This window comes from Columba livia, chromosome 9 (genome assembly GCF_036013475.1).
Source record: "Columba livia isolate bColLiv1 breed racing homer chromosome 9, bColLiv1.pat.W.v2, whole genome shotgun sequence".
Classification (NCBI taxonomy): domain Eukaryota; kingdom Metazoa; phylum Chordata; class Aves; order Columbiformes; family Columbidae; genus Columba; species Columba livia.
In genome coordinates, this window is record NC_088610.1 from 15,311,632 (window position 1) to 15,326,075 (window position 14,444).

General features: G+C 39.6%; 1 long non-coding RNA gene across 1 annotated transcript in view; it reads right to left on the minus strand.

Moving 5' to 3' along the window:
- The window catches only part of LOC110361153 (uncharacterized), a 525,815-nt gene that overhangs the window by 500,119 nt on the left and 11,252 nt on the right, over positions 1-14,444 (minus strand). Inside the window, exon 2 of the long non-coding RNA XR_010474693.1 lies at positions 4,992-5,097. This is a non-coding gene — a long non-coding RNA (uncharacterized LOC110361153). The remainder of the gene's footprint in view (positions 1-4,991; positions 5,098-14,444) is intronic.

Here is a 14,444-nt window from a genome sequence, read left to right on the forward strand (position 1 = left end):
AAGTGAGTTTAAGTTTTATGGGCAAAACCTTCAAAAAATACCTTCTTGTGTGTCAACTGCAGCATCCCTAATTCAATACAAACTTCGAGATTTTGTAAATTTACCTTTCTAAATAAATTCATTTTGAAATATTAAAGGCACACAATATGTACAAGAGTATATAATGCAAAGTTTAGAAAAGGCAGTTTCACTCCAGCACAATGAAAAAAAGCTAAAAGCTGTTTTTCTCAAAAATTTCCAATACTGCTACTTTTCTCTTTAACTTGGATACAGTGAACTAAACACAACACTGCAATACATTTGAAAAAATTATTTGATTGTTTTTCTATACGCCCTGCTATTAATATTTCTTCGGAGTTCTGCTTCTCTCTTCTACAGTGTTTTAGGGATGGAAAGGTTTAATTAACTGAAAGAATGAAAAAAGCTGTGTTTCAATCTAGGAAACGTCACTGGACTTCTGACTCGGTTTCCCATCCATAGAAAGACAACGCAAATTATCTACTGCAATATGTACGTATTTAAGCAAAAGTATTCTTTAATTACAAAGCCTTTTGGACTAACACAACCTTCCTCCCAGTAAGGAAATGTAAGTGGCTGCTTTTAGTTCAAATGAGTTCTTCACTCTGGTTCACCAAGCTGTGTGCTCAAAAGATAACAAGAACTGAGAAGACATGATTGAGAGAAGAGAACTAAGACTATACCACCACCAAGAAATAACTCCTGTGTCTGTATCGCCAGTGTCCCAAGAAAGATTGTGTTAGTAAATAAATTCCAGATTTGCTGGTTAAGTACCAGCTAAAAATACTTTAAAGACGACATCAGCAGGTGCACATTGTCTGCTAATAACACAAACCAGCAGTGATGTTTGAAGATTGTGCTATTTTATTTACAACCCAGCTGCAAACTGATGGTTGTTTCTTTCTTTAAAGCAAAGAGGGTTTGGGGGGTTAGGGGCTTTTTGTGTTTTGTTTTGGTGTTTGACAGGAAAAGGGTTTAAACAACAAGCCGAACAACTACCTCACTATGTTTAATTGTAATGATTTTTTTCTGTCAGCAAGGTCATTCATTAACCACAATAGTCTCTATTATTTATCGCATGGGTTGCCCAAGACTTGATATTCTATTACAGCATTGTTGAACAGTAGAAATTGGACAAAAGTTCAAGGAAAGGATGTTGTAATTTAACCACGACAAATGTGAATTGCTTTCACTTATCTGCTTGCAATGATGGACTCATCACAATGGGTATTTTCTAGATGGAGACTAGTGGTTTAAATTTTACATAAATTCATTAAAATCTAATTGGTGTGAACTTCCCTTGGAGCAGACAAGATATGTAATATAGTAGTAATTACTGTTTGAAACTTATGTTTAAAATAGCTTGGGATAATGTAAAGGAAGAAGTAGTGTTATGACAGTTACAGTCAAACTATACAGAAAGTTACAAGATGTGGTCACAGGAGCGGGGCAACATCCCAGGCAAATCATTCTGAACAGGTAGTGTTAAAAAATTGGGAATGTTTCTTCCTGCAATGCACAGGTTGGCAAAGCTTGATAATATCACCTCAACATTTGAATCCGTACTGTCACATTGACATAGTGCTGCCCATGAGCAAATAACCCTGACAGACCCTATCCGATACAGTCAATCTGTAAATAGATGGAAGGTGATTACCCTCTTGCCTCAAAAAGCCAGTTCAGAATATTGCATGCCAAAGTAGTTGAGAAGTCATGTTGATGTATTGAAGCAGACATTTTGAGTTTCTTGGACTGTTTAGCAAGCGATTAGCTTATATGGACAAAAAAATAAAAGTTTACCTTCCCATAATGTCTTCTGAATTGCAGAACTTAACATACAAAAGTCCAGTTTCTACTTAATCAAGAATCAGAAGGCCTTAAGTATTAACAGTACTATCTAGACTAAATGGTGAAGTTTATAGAAATTCTTTACATAAATATGCTATGAACAGACATAAGCCAGGAGATAACCAGCAATATCAGAGCACCACATGGTCTTACAGAATACACAGATTCCTGAATGAGGCCCCTGTGCTAAAATGCACAGTTCTCAGGCAGACACTTTTTCTAGAAAGAGCTTAAATCTGGCTTCAGATGGATGCAAGGATCCAAAACTACAAGAGGAGGTGAGTTTCCTATTGCCCAAGCATTTAATAATATAGAATCAACTTTAATTTTTCTTTAAGAAAGAGGTTGGCAATTTATTTTTCTCCAGCTTTCATCTCTCATTACTGCTGTAGCCCTAGATTAGTGTACACAACAAGCAAAATCTGTATGCAAAAATACCACACTATTTCTCTTTTAAAATGACTTTGTCTACCCTGTTCTCTGAACACTGTCATTTTTACCATTCTTTTAGCAGATACTTCTCATCTAAAAGCTATCAAGAGGCCTCAGCTCTGGGAATGTAGGCATCCCTTTATTTGACAATGTTTTTTACCAGGTCACTGGTTTAATGCCTTTAAGCCCTTGATAAATTAATCATCAGTGCGGTCAAATGATTTTGTCAACTTCATAACAGTATTTGCAGTTTTGAATAACTGGCTTTCAATGGAAGGCCTGCAATGAAAATCCTTTAGCAATTTTTTTAAATCTCCTCCTGTCCACAAAAGTTAAAGAATTATGAGGAGCATGCTGCTGTCGTTATGATGCCATATCCCACACCTACTGATAACAAGGCCTGCTGAAGGGAGGGAGGATGTAATTACATCAGGGCAAGTGAGGCATTTTTACCTCTTAGGAACACATCAAGAGTTAAATACCTCCCACAGTCTGCCCCTCTGGACCAAATTCAGAAAACTGTTTCAATTTGAGGTAGTCCTCACTGATTTCATCTAGCTCTATACATTTTTAACATTAGGCATTGCTTAAATGCTTGCTGGATCAAGCTACAGCACCAGTTTCTGGATGAAAAGGCAATAGCATACAGTATAAAAATCTTTCACACGTGTAAACACACAAGCATTATTTTAACATTACACATCTTTGTCCATTTAACACCCCTTCAAAAAGAGGTAGTATTACATAACAGAATTTCAGCATCCCTTCTAGAAATCAAATTCCTTACTGAAAGAATTAGAGTTCTTAATCCTGTTACAAAAGTAATCCACGTGGGCCTAAAATTGCTGATAAAGCAGTGCTTCAATGAAGCAAATTTATATTATTGATGATTCTCATGATCTGTGAAGAACTTTTAAAGGACAATTCCAGTTACTAAAGCATTCAGCACTCTGACAGGGTCTGCTTTCCTCTAAAGAGTACTGTAGGATTTTGGGAGCCAGTCCTAAACAATGCCTGCAAAATGTATCAGTGTCAGTGATGTATAGAATGCACTAATCTGAAAGCATGTCTGTTTGGGTCAGAAATCACAATCTGAGTGAGTGGCAGATTTCCAGTCCTTGACAATGCTGCATCTCCCCAAGGAGGGAAGGACAAAGGCAGGGTGGCTGGGTGACCTTGATACACCGAGATAGTCACAAGTCACCATTGCAAGAGTGCACTCCAGGGAAGCTGTGGTATTGTTAAAGCAAGACAACAGGAGAAACATTGCCAGAGGCACTGCTATTACAATAAGGATTTGTGAGAGGGGGAACAGTGAATAAAACAGGAGAAGCAGTTGGGAAAGAGAATTATGACAGGGGATGGATAATCAGTGGGGCAACGAGGAAACACAATGTGGATATATACAAATGTACTTTACAAAAACAACTCCATGTTCTGTATTTTCACAAAATTCTTGAAAGTTCAGGCACAATGCAGTTAGGGCATCAAGGAATTGCACACAGACGAAAAAGTATCCTGTACTACAGCAGTGCTGAACACAGGATGAAGCACTTTCCCCTTATAGTAGCTAGAAGCCACTGAAGGTAGAACCATCTGTAAAATTACAGAATTCAAGAACAATCAAGAGTGAAAAAGCAGCACAGCAAAGACAAGGGCCGCTTTAAGAGCTGTGTTAACTGCAGTAGCTAGAGAGCTATATAAATGAGAAAAATTCGTCAATGTAAATAAGATTCATGCAAAAAATTACTGTATTCTGCTATAACATTTATATCAGATTCTGACCAGAAAGAGACTATATCTTGACATAGAATGTAATGTCTGAAGCTATATGTGTCTAAGTCAGTTCATCTAATACATACTCCTAACTTTTTCCCCTCACTCACTGCTAGTTTCCTATTAGTTTGAAAAAGTGGTAGTGTTGCAGCATGGTCTCCCAATTAAAACATGTGAGCATATTTAAAATTGCCATTGCCAATTCCTGTACCAGCAAGAGTACAAAACAAATGGGAAACTAAAAGCATTCTCAAATAATATGGGCAAGTAGTAAGTTTTCTATTCAAAACACTTATGTTGAAACCTCAGACTTGGAGAAGGGAAAGAGGGGGAGAGAAGGAGGTGAGGGGAGGGAGGGACAAGTCCAGCTGCTTTGATTTGCCTTAGAAGGGCTGCAGTCCCCGTTCTTCACTGGAAACATGACCAGTGTGGTACTTATCACTGAGCTAAACATAACAAGTTTGGTTAACAGAACTGTTGCTTGCTGGTAATTTCTAGCAATTTGTAGCTGTTGTTGCCAGCAGATGCTAACAATAACCAGGAGTCAGATTCCAGCTAAGCCTGTTGGCACTTCAGTTTTTGGCAAACATTTCACAGGCAATATTTTGACACCTCTGTGATCACTTGCAGTTCAGTCAGATTAGAGATCACAGGTGGAAGTACACTGCACAACAGCACTCTACAACAATTACCTTCTTCCAGTCTTCAAAATTAAGGAGACCAGCATTGCCTCTATATCTTAACAACAGATGTTTCAAAAGTAGCATACATTCTGTATTTAACTTTATAGATGGATTACTTCCATCTCTACACCAGTTTCCACAAAGCAGTCACTTGCATAATGCCCGTCTGTAGAGTTTTGCCTAGTACATTTGTTAAGCCTAGGTCTTCAAGGACATGCAAAATGAGGCACACACCTTTACTTTCAACTTTACTCCTGGAAGAAAATCCTGTCATTTCACTTGTACTCTGAAAAGCTGGAGGAAGTTGTAGGCTTCTGGGGTTTGTTTTTGCTTTCATTGCCTGAAGATTTAAAATAAATAAAAAAAAAAAAAAAAAAAAAAAAAAAAAAAAAAATCAAATGAGCAACCTCCAGAAACTAAACACCAATTCCCTTCTGAGTTAATATCAAAACAGCTCTACTAAATTTTAGAATACAACATTGCTTACACCAATAAGTGTCTGGGCCAATATCTGTCAAGCTGTGAAAAATCATTATTTAGTAGGGCCTGTTGAGAAAGGACAAGGGGTAATGGTTTTAAACTAAGAGAGGCAAGATTCAGAATAGTGCAAGGAAGAAGTTTTTATTATTTTGAGAGTCATAAAATACTGGCCTAGGTTGCCCAGAGAGGTGGTAGATGTCCCATCCTGGAAACATTGAAGGTCAGGTTGGACAGGGCCCTGAGCAACCTGGACTGCTGGAAGACGTCCCTGATCATTAGAAGAAGGTTGGGCTAGATGACCTTTGAAGGTCCCTTCCAACCCAAACCATTCTATGATATGTGGAAGAAATGGGTTTTCCAATGGAACACAAGAATATTGTAGTATTATATATGACCTTAAGATTCAGAAACCTTCCATATCAAAAAATAAAACTGCACAAGTGTCTGCACCTTGTAGTTAAATGCTCTTCAAACTCACGATTCAAAATGCTATCAACCTCAGTATTTTCCTAGTGAGGTTAGACATTTTTCTCCTATAAAAACCCAAACCATGTATTCACAAGAGAAAGAACAGTAATATTTATTTAAACAGATAGGAGTAAAACAGAAGCTTATATCTAGACTGTAAATTTCAGTTTTTGAAAGTTTAAATCTTCTGGATGCAAATGCAGCACTATAAAGAAAATAAGTCTTCAAACCACGTAGAAGTTCAAAACACAATTGTTTCATATGCTTTGATATATTTGAAACTATTGAACTACAGAAGTCCTGACATATAAATAAATCCAACTCCCGTTAGAGCCAACAAGAATTGCAACTACATGCAGGCTGAATAGAAGCTATTATATAATAAAATGCCAGAAGGCATTTTGCTTTCTATTTTAAAGTTTGCCTTGAATTTTCCATGCCTTGGCAGGTTGTTTTCACAGAATTTAGTGATTCCCTTTTAAAGCAAAAAATAAGTGTAGACTTTGAAACCCAGCGTCACAAAATACTCCTAAATGTGGATGCACAAGGCCTTAACAACCATTGCACTGCATTTTACACAGTCTTTTAAACCACTACAAAGTAACTACCACTTTACAGGGAGAACTGTCTTGCATTAACACAAGCAGAGCAGATCTCTGATTCACAGGGTGTAGGGCAGTAATGACATGGTGAACGCTTCAAGCAGCAGCATTGTTTGCTTAAATGTGAATCTTTTACAAAGGAGCGACTTTTTTTCCAGCTATTGAGTAGATAATTTCTGGGTGCTCATCAACCAGGCGGATTCAGCAAGTTTACAGTCTCCACAGAAAAGCTTCACAGTCTTGACCACATAACGTTAGTTTTAAACTGAATAGCGCGTAGCAGAAACCAAACTTTTCCAAAATCTGTGCTTTCTTTTACACAGCATCCGTATTTCAGTGTTGAAAACAATAAAACAGTCTTCGGGGGGTGGGGGGGGGGGCAGGGGGAAAGCAATCATAAAGCCATTTCAAATTAATTTAAGCAGAATCTAATATGAGAAGAGCCTTTAAATCTACTTCCCTTTATAAGTACAATGTTTAGGTCAGGTCTTCTGGTCTGCATTTGAAAGTCTGCAACTCAATGTTTGTTTAGAATTTTCTCACCACAAGAGTCATATCACTGTCAGAATAACTGCCAGACTGATACACCATTATGCTCACTATCTCACCTATGTAAAAATGTACAGGAAATACAGAAGTCCTTGTATATACTGCAGTTGCATTGGTGCAGGATGGGGAGTGAAATAGAAGGAACCTCTTCAACACTAGCCTTCTAGGAAAAAGAAACGTTTCTTTGGACAACTCCATGAGCAGGTGGCTACAGCAGGCTCCTTTACAGCACAAGACAGGCCCCGGCTACTAAGCTGAAGAGCTGACCCGGACAAGCTGATAGGGCCCTGCACGACAAGCAGCAACAGCTCTGTGCAGAGCAGGCACAGCAAGAAGAGGGACACTGCAGGTCAGCCTGATGACACCCCTCTGCTGTCTCCAAGGCATTCATCCTGTGCCTGGCCTGCACAGGCAAAGCACCTGGCCAGCATTACTCAGCTGCTATAACTCTGCCACCCTTACAAATGAGGGTTGCAGTTTTGGAGTAATTTCCAAGTTACTGGACAGAACACAATAGGTTTCATTGTTCAGCTGTAGTTTCTTATTTCTGTTCACTAGGAACTCCATTTCCAGTCTACTCATGAACAGGACAATGTGTCATTTGGCAGAGGAGGTTATGTCCTATCACACTGGATAAAGTTGCTAAGAGATTATCACCACTGCCAATTCAAAACACGTTCTAGCTCATGCAGTATTCAAGCTGTTCAGATCTGCACTGCTAGTCTGAATGGCAGAGTTCAGAGCTCCAGTTTTAGACTGTGTGTTAGATTTCTTGATCAAGTGGGTTTCTGCAGAAACACACAGTACAAATTCAAGCCAAATCAGAAAAGAGAAATATTCTAAAAAAGGCTCATACTGAATATAACACTCCCTGTTGCTTACTCTCCCCCTTTACCTCTGGCCTTTGTCTCTCAGCTTCTTATGGCCTTTCTTATCAGATTCACATTACCTACCGCAAGCCTCTCACAGGTCTCCTGCCTGACTTAACCCCTCAGCAAATGCCTTAATCTAATGAACTCTGGCCCCATGAATGTTCCCTCTGGACCACATTTCATACAGGAATATGCTCCCTTGCCACAGTAGCTGGAAATTTCAGACCAGAAAATGAAACAGATTTTCAAGAAAGTGAAATAGTGTAATTAACCTTTGTAACAGCTTATCAAGATATGTGGCAGGCTTCCAACACTCACTATGTCTTCAGATCAAAACCTGAAGATTAGAGATAGGCAATTGTTTTAGCTGGTGGACATGACACTGCAGCTCTCTGTGAAATCTTCCCATATGATATATGAGGTCAGGCAGCATGATTCCTCCTAAAATGTATAGTCAGGATTATCAGCCTGTAACAATAAAGAGCTTCAATTATGCCAGCACTGTTTTACAGATTTCCAATGGAGAAGACTGCCAGGTGTGTTTTGGCTTCTCAGAATTCTATGACATTTTTCAACAGAAGGAGAGAGAGAGTTAGGTTGCTATTGTCAATATTCTTTGGATATCTGCTTGAGGAAAAAGCAACAAAAATCTACAACCAAAGTCTGAATATATTACTAACAAAACATGCACAGGCTATGAAACACAAAAGGTGTCTTGTTTGCAAACCAGCACCCATAATCAAAATAGAAAGACCACAAGGTGGCTGGAGTTAACATGAAGTAATAAGATTTATTATCTCTCTGGTGATCCCAGCAGTATCATTCAGGCAGAAAATAATTAAGTACCTTTTATTATTTTTACTTTACCTGGTGGAGTCACACAGTTTTACTCAACAGTAATCCTAACTTTTTAGGCCATGCAGTGACACCTAAACTGTGTCCCAAGCAGTTTTACCTGGTACAAACAGTAATTTAGTGTAACCTAATTCAACATACTACATTCTGCCATATTAGGAAGAATTACAAAGACAAATTTGGAAACAATATCCAGACTAAAAACACTACATGTATACATGACCAAGGAACAAAGCAGTTAGATATACTAACGTTTTGACATTATATAAAACCAAATGATACTACTGCTCTCACTTGAAACTGACAATAAAAGGCATCCTGTTTTCATTTATAAAGGTACATTAACGTTATGACAACATGTAAAGCGAAGCTTCAAGTATTGAGGGGTTGTTTGAATTGCCTATATAATCTCAAATGATTCCTGAAGAATATATTGGTCTCCAGAGTACTTTTGTTTTCTGACAGCTGCTTAAGTAACTGAGCTGTACACTGACTACACAGATGATGAAGCACTTATGAGCTTAAACTAAAGTATCACTTCACCATATACTGTTGCATGGCTTTCAGTATTATTAGGATTGTTTTTTTACATAGCAAGACGGTAGACAAAAATCAAGGAAAAAACCTTACAGTTTTTAAGGAAAGAACAGCCATGCCAGTGAGGTACTAAGGTGGTTTGTGCCAAGCCTCCAGGACCCTCCATGCCTGGGCAGTGAGGTATGGATGCCGGTGCTGCTTTCACCTATACAATGTGTGTATTCTCTACACTTAAAACAAAAACTAACTGCTATCTAAAGGACATCTCCAGAAGGAGAACTAAGATAAACTTGTACTGCCAGCTTCCCCCACCAGCGCTCTTGAAGGAGTCCAGCCCATGCCCTCCCCTCAGCTTTCCTCTCAGCCATGGCACAAAGGCGACAAGGACCCTGCCCAGGAGAGGAGCCTCCATTCCGGGCCTCACACCTACTCGCAGCACGTGTCCCCTGGGGAGCTGTGCTGCCAGATCACGCTCTGCTCACTCTGAGACATGTCACGGGCAGCCGGTCTCAGCAGCACATAACTGACAAGCTGGCAGGTGGTTTCCACAGCAACAGCCATCTTACACAGCAGCACAGGGGAAGGCAGCACCTGACCCCATCCCTGGGACACACGGCTCTCCGGCTGAGACAGACAAGTGTGAAAGGGCTGCCAAACCCCAGCAGGAAAACTCCCTGTGCCTCCCCTCCTGCCTTCTCCAGGCCACCCCACCCCTGCTCCCTCCATCAGCAATTCCCTCACACCCACCTCAGGCTGGAGGCAGCCCTGCCACCACTGGGTGTAAGCAAGCCCCTCAACACTCCTGATCACTTTGTCAGCAACTGTCTTAGAAAACAGGTTTGAGGAGTATTCTGTGTTTCATGCAACGCTCTGTATCTGTGCCTGGAACTAGACTTTTCTGGGAGCAGAGACTTGGCACCGCCACAGCTTAGGACCTCAGTTAGTAGGGCAAGGAGAAAGGTGGCACCACAGGAGCCCAAGGAGGAAGACACAGCAGCAAAACCAGAAAAAAAAATAAATAAAGGAGAAAGATGTGAAAAGCAAGGTTTTAAAAGAGAGTGAGAAAGTGTGCCTGTGCTGTGTTTTTAGAAGGACTCTTTTAGTACGTGTTGGCCACAGTACAGTCCAAGTAGTGGTGCAGGAAAAAACAAGTGATATCCTCTAGCGATAGGCCAAAAAGATGAAGACAGACAAAACCGTACAAACAGTTAGCCGTCTTGTTTTAAAAATAAGTGTTCCTAGAGGCAACTGGCAATCAAATGGATTTACAAACCACAGAGCTTTACACAAACCCATGCTTAACCAAGGATTTATTGCAATATTCGTCTTTCTTTCTCAGCCAGTGAGTTATCAAATTCTGAGAAGTGAAAATTAGTACTGGAAAAGTCACCAGTAATCTGCAGGATCTGGCTGTTTATATAACTACCAGCATTTTTTTTCAATTGGAAGGATGTCAAGGAGCATCCCTTGCTGGGGCAGAGCCATACCAGCGCAGCACAAACAGAGCTGGCACGCAGCACCTGTCTCCACGACTGCTAACCCATGCCAAGAGGCTTGACAGAGGAAAGAGCAAGGCAAAAATGGCTAATTGATTTGGACAAATAAATAATTCTGAGACAATCACGATGTTTCTTCCACTCATTTGTTTGCACTGATAAAAATATGCTGAACTGTTCACTCTGCCTTTCAAGCTGGTCAGCTGCTGACTCAGCTCTTACTGCAAATTTTAAAAGTGATGTGTCTTCAAAAGTGATGTGTCTTCAGGGTAAATTTGCCAATGCAGAAACTAGTAAAGTCATTGCACAATTAGCTTTAAGACTAAGCTGTCAGATTATAAAGAGGGTTAATCACCAAAGTCTTTAAATACATATTTACTCCTGTAGTATTTTTTTTATATCAGTTGAATATGCAGGAGGGTTATTTCCTCATTTCCTGCTTCAATTCTGTGTTTACCCAAAATAAGCCAGAAACTTGGTATCTGATTCAAGACAGACCTGAAGCCTGAAACAAAATGTCAGTATTGTGTTCTCCAATAAACCATCCCATGGGATTCTTGTAAGCTTCATTAGGCATATTCTTGAAGGGGAGGTGTATTAATAGGAAAGTGCACAGCTAATTTCAGCAAGATCAATAGGCAGAAGCAAGGCAGAATGTAGTTATCTCTTTCTCACAAGTTAATAGTAAATAAATACTAGAGTAAAATTGTGAGAATGGATTTGTTTCTTTCTCCTTTCATATTAAAAATTCTGCATTCGTATAGCACTAGAATCTGACCTCAGTCTCATGCAATAGTACACAATCCCTGCAATACTGAGGGAAAAAAGCTCTCTATACAACCTGAGTTTTCCTTATATTTCTTGGTTTAACTTCTGAATTGTTCCATACCAAATGTGTCCATCCTTCTGAACAACCAACATACAAGCAAGGCCCCAGCATCACAGGCAGAACAGGAACCACCTGAGGTCAGATATTGGGAAGGAAAATCAGATATGACCCCAAGTCATACAGGCTCCAATCCTGCAACTGATCCCACTATTTCATGGAGTATGTCAACAAGGGTATTATTCCAAGCGGGCAGTCACTGCTACAAAATAGCTGATGGGAGAAGTAGAGAGGAAATGCAAAAGAAACACAGGCCTTTCAGATTTACTGATCTTAGTTTCTCTATATTGTCCATAAAATATGATCGCTGGTAGCCTCTTTACACTAGTGGAATGTGATTAATCTTCTTTAACCTAAACCAGAACTGCATTTAATGTGTATTTTAAATAGGAATTGACATTGAGATCATTTGGGAAAATGAACTAAATTTCATTAAAGAAGATAATATCTTTAACCTAAAGGCCACAGAAATGATGGACTGACATGGGCAGTGAGCATACACACCAGAGATAACAACCACCCTTGCGGGAGTCAAATTGATTTTCTGCTTCTGTGAAGCCTAACAAATGGTTTTCTACCACATGCATTTTTCCCAAATCATTCTCAAGCCAAGTAACATGTTCACCAGATTTACTTGTTTTTTGTTTTTGTTTTTTTAAAAAATACATAAAATCAGATTTTATCTTCAAAACCTAGTATCATCTCTTCAGACCTCTGAAAACAGAGCAGCTGGTAGACATTGTGCTAGGAAGGTTCCCTTCATCCCCACATTAACAGATGCACTTTCTAAAGATATAGCCAAGCATAATGTGATGATTAGAAATGACTGACTGGCTTTCTGCCATCATACAATTTACTTGCCCCTGATTTATTACTTACGCAACCTGATATGTATGATAATAGTAGACAGATCCCATATAGGATTGACAAAACATCACTTTCCTATTTGCTGAACTAGCGTTTTTGTAAGAACTATCCCAATAATATATAGCTGAAGCACGCTGGCATAAGTTCCTGCTTGTCTCCTCTTGTGCTGTGTAGGTGCTTGCTATATTTAAAGCAGATTAGTGTCCACAGGAAAAACAATTCATTTGGATCCAGTAGAAACGCACTGAGGTAAAGAGCACAGTTGTCAGAGAGATTAATGTAGACCTTAGTAATAAGATTCACCTCAACTCCAGGGTTAAGCTCTAGCTCACCCTCACCATGGACATACCAAGAAAGCTGCTGCAGCAGAACGCACCCACAGCATTCCCTGTGCCACTGCCAGCAAAAGCTGAAAGCAGCACACAGGCCAGACAAAACCAGTTAGTCCCTTGGGTAACCCCATTAGCTCTCTCTGCCAAGATTTAGGCAACATCTCTAAGCTGCTGTCAGGACTGCTCAGCTAAGTAAAACTAAGAAGAGACAGTGACAAATGTACTTTTCTGCCCCTCAGGAGAAGCTCAGATGAGTGAAGAGGGGCCCAGGCAGACACCAGCTGGTGAACCCCAGGCCAATGTGCTGCCAGGGCTTTCTTCCAGTTGGGTATACCTTCAGGGATTCCACCCCAAAACATTAAATATTTGCACTTACATATCATCTCTCACAATAACAAAAGGCAAAACAATTCTCAGTCTTACCCGCAACTCCATATCCTGATTTATCTAACTTATTATTCTTAAAAAACTAAAGAGAAGTAGAGCCAGAGCAGGACAGGAGCACCCTTCCTCCAGGCAGCCTCTTTCAAAAGAGCTTCTCAACTGGGCAGGTGGAATTTAAACCAATAAAAACCTCTCACAGAAATCAGCTACACAGCTGCCACAGTCACAAAGGTGTTAACCCCTTTTCTAGCACAGCTGATTCTGCAAGCACAAATTGCCACCTTCTCCCATCAGAATCTGCAGGACATAAACCAGTCCTTGAATGCTTACTGTATTTGAAATAGTCATTATTTCCCAGGTATGAGTTCAGGCACCCACAGCAACATTTCATCACTTGAGTTTAACTCAAAATACATCTCAAGCTGCCTGATGAGGCAGTCCCAAAAGTTGCTAAGCCAGTCTTGGATCAAACGTCATTTTCTCAGCAAGATGTATTTTAAGTGACTACGCTAGATGGGATTAAAGAGAATAAAACATAGCCAAATACAGTTTGTAGGTGTTGAATACCTCTTAAAGAAGTTTGATTCCTGTAAGTGCCCAGGGACACCAAACCGCTGTGCTTTAACCATAACTTGAGCTGAGAAAAGTTCTTTTGCTTGTTACTTCCTCTGACACGCACAGGTTTAGCTCATGTAGCTAAAAAATAGGGAAGCTGCAAATCCCCCCTAGTAGAAGCTATTAAAATGAAATAGCCTTTAAATGGCAACAGTGGATTCCTTGCTGCTTGGAGAATTTAAAATTGAACTATCCAAAACACCAAAGTCAGTATATAACAACCTTCTATTGGCAGGGAATTGATCTAGAAAAGGAAGAGAATATTCCTTTTACAGTGACCGAATATTTATTCCATTTGTATTACACCAATTCAGTTACATTGAAGCAGTGACAAGTAAATCATTTTATTATACTGAAAATGAACTTCTGTTCAGTAAAGAACAGTAAAAGATAGAGATGGCCAGGTCACATGTTGATTATGTTTGTTTTCCTGTGCTGCCACCTGCACTTGCATAAACTGCTGCAGGCCAGACTGTCCTTGGTTACACCTGTGCAAATCCTGCTGAAAACTAATAGATTTGGACAAGTTTATCCAAAGATGTCTTTTCAGAAAGAAATAAATAGGGGCAAACAATGTAAATGATGGCATAATTTAGCCTATGGTGCTCTTACTAACAGTAGCAGGGTTGGAAAGGAAATTATTCACCTTGGATTTCAGATGTTAGGTGCTGTTTACAGGGATCATGGAAAGTCTTTTACACATAAACAGAGCACACCAGATAAAACTCCATGGCAAAAAGTTAC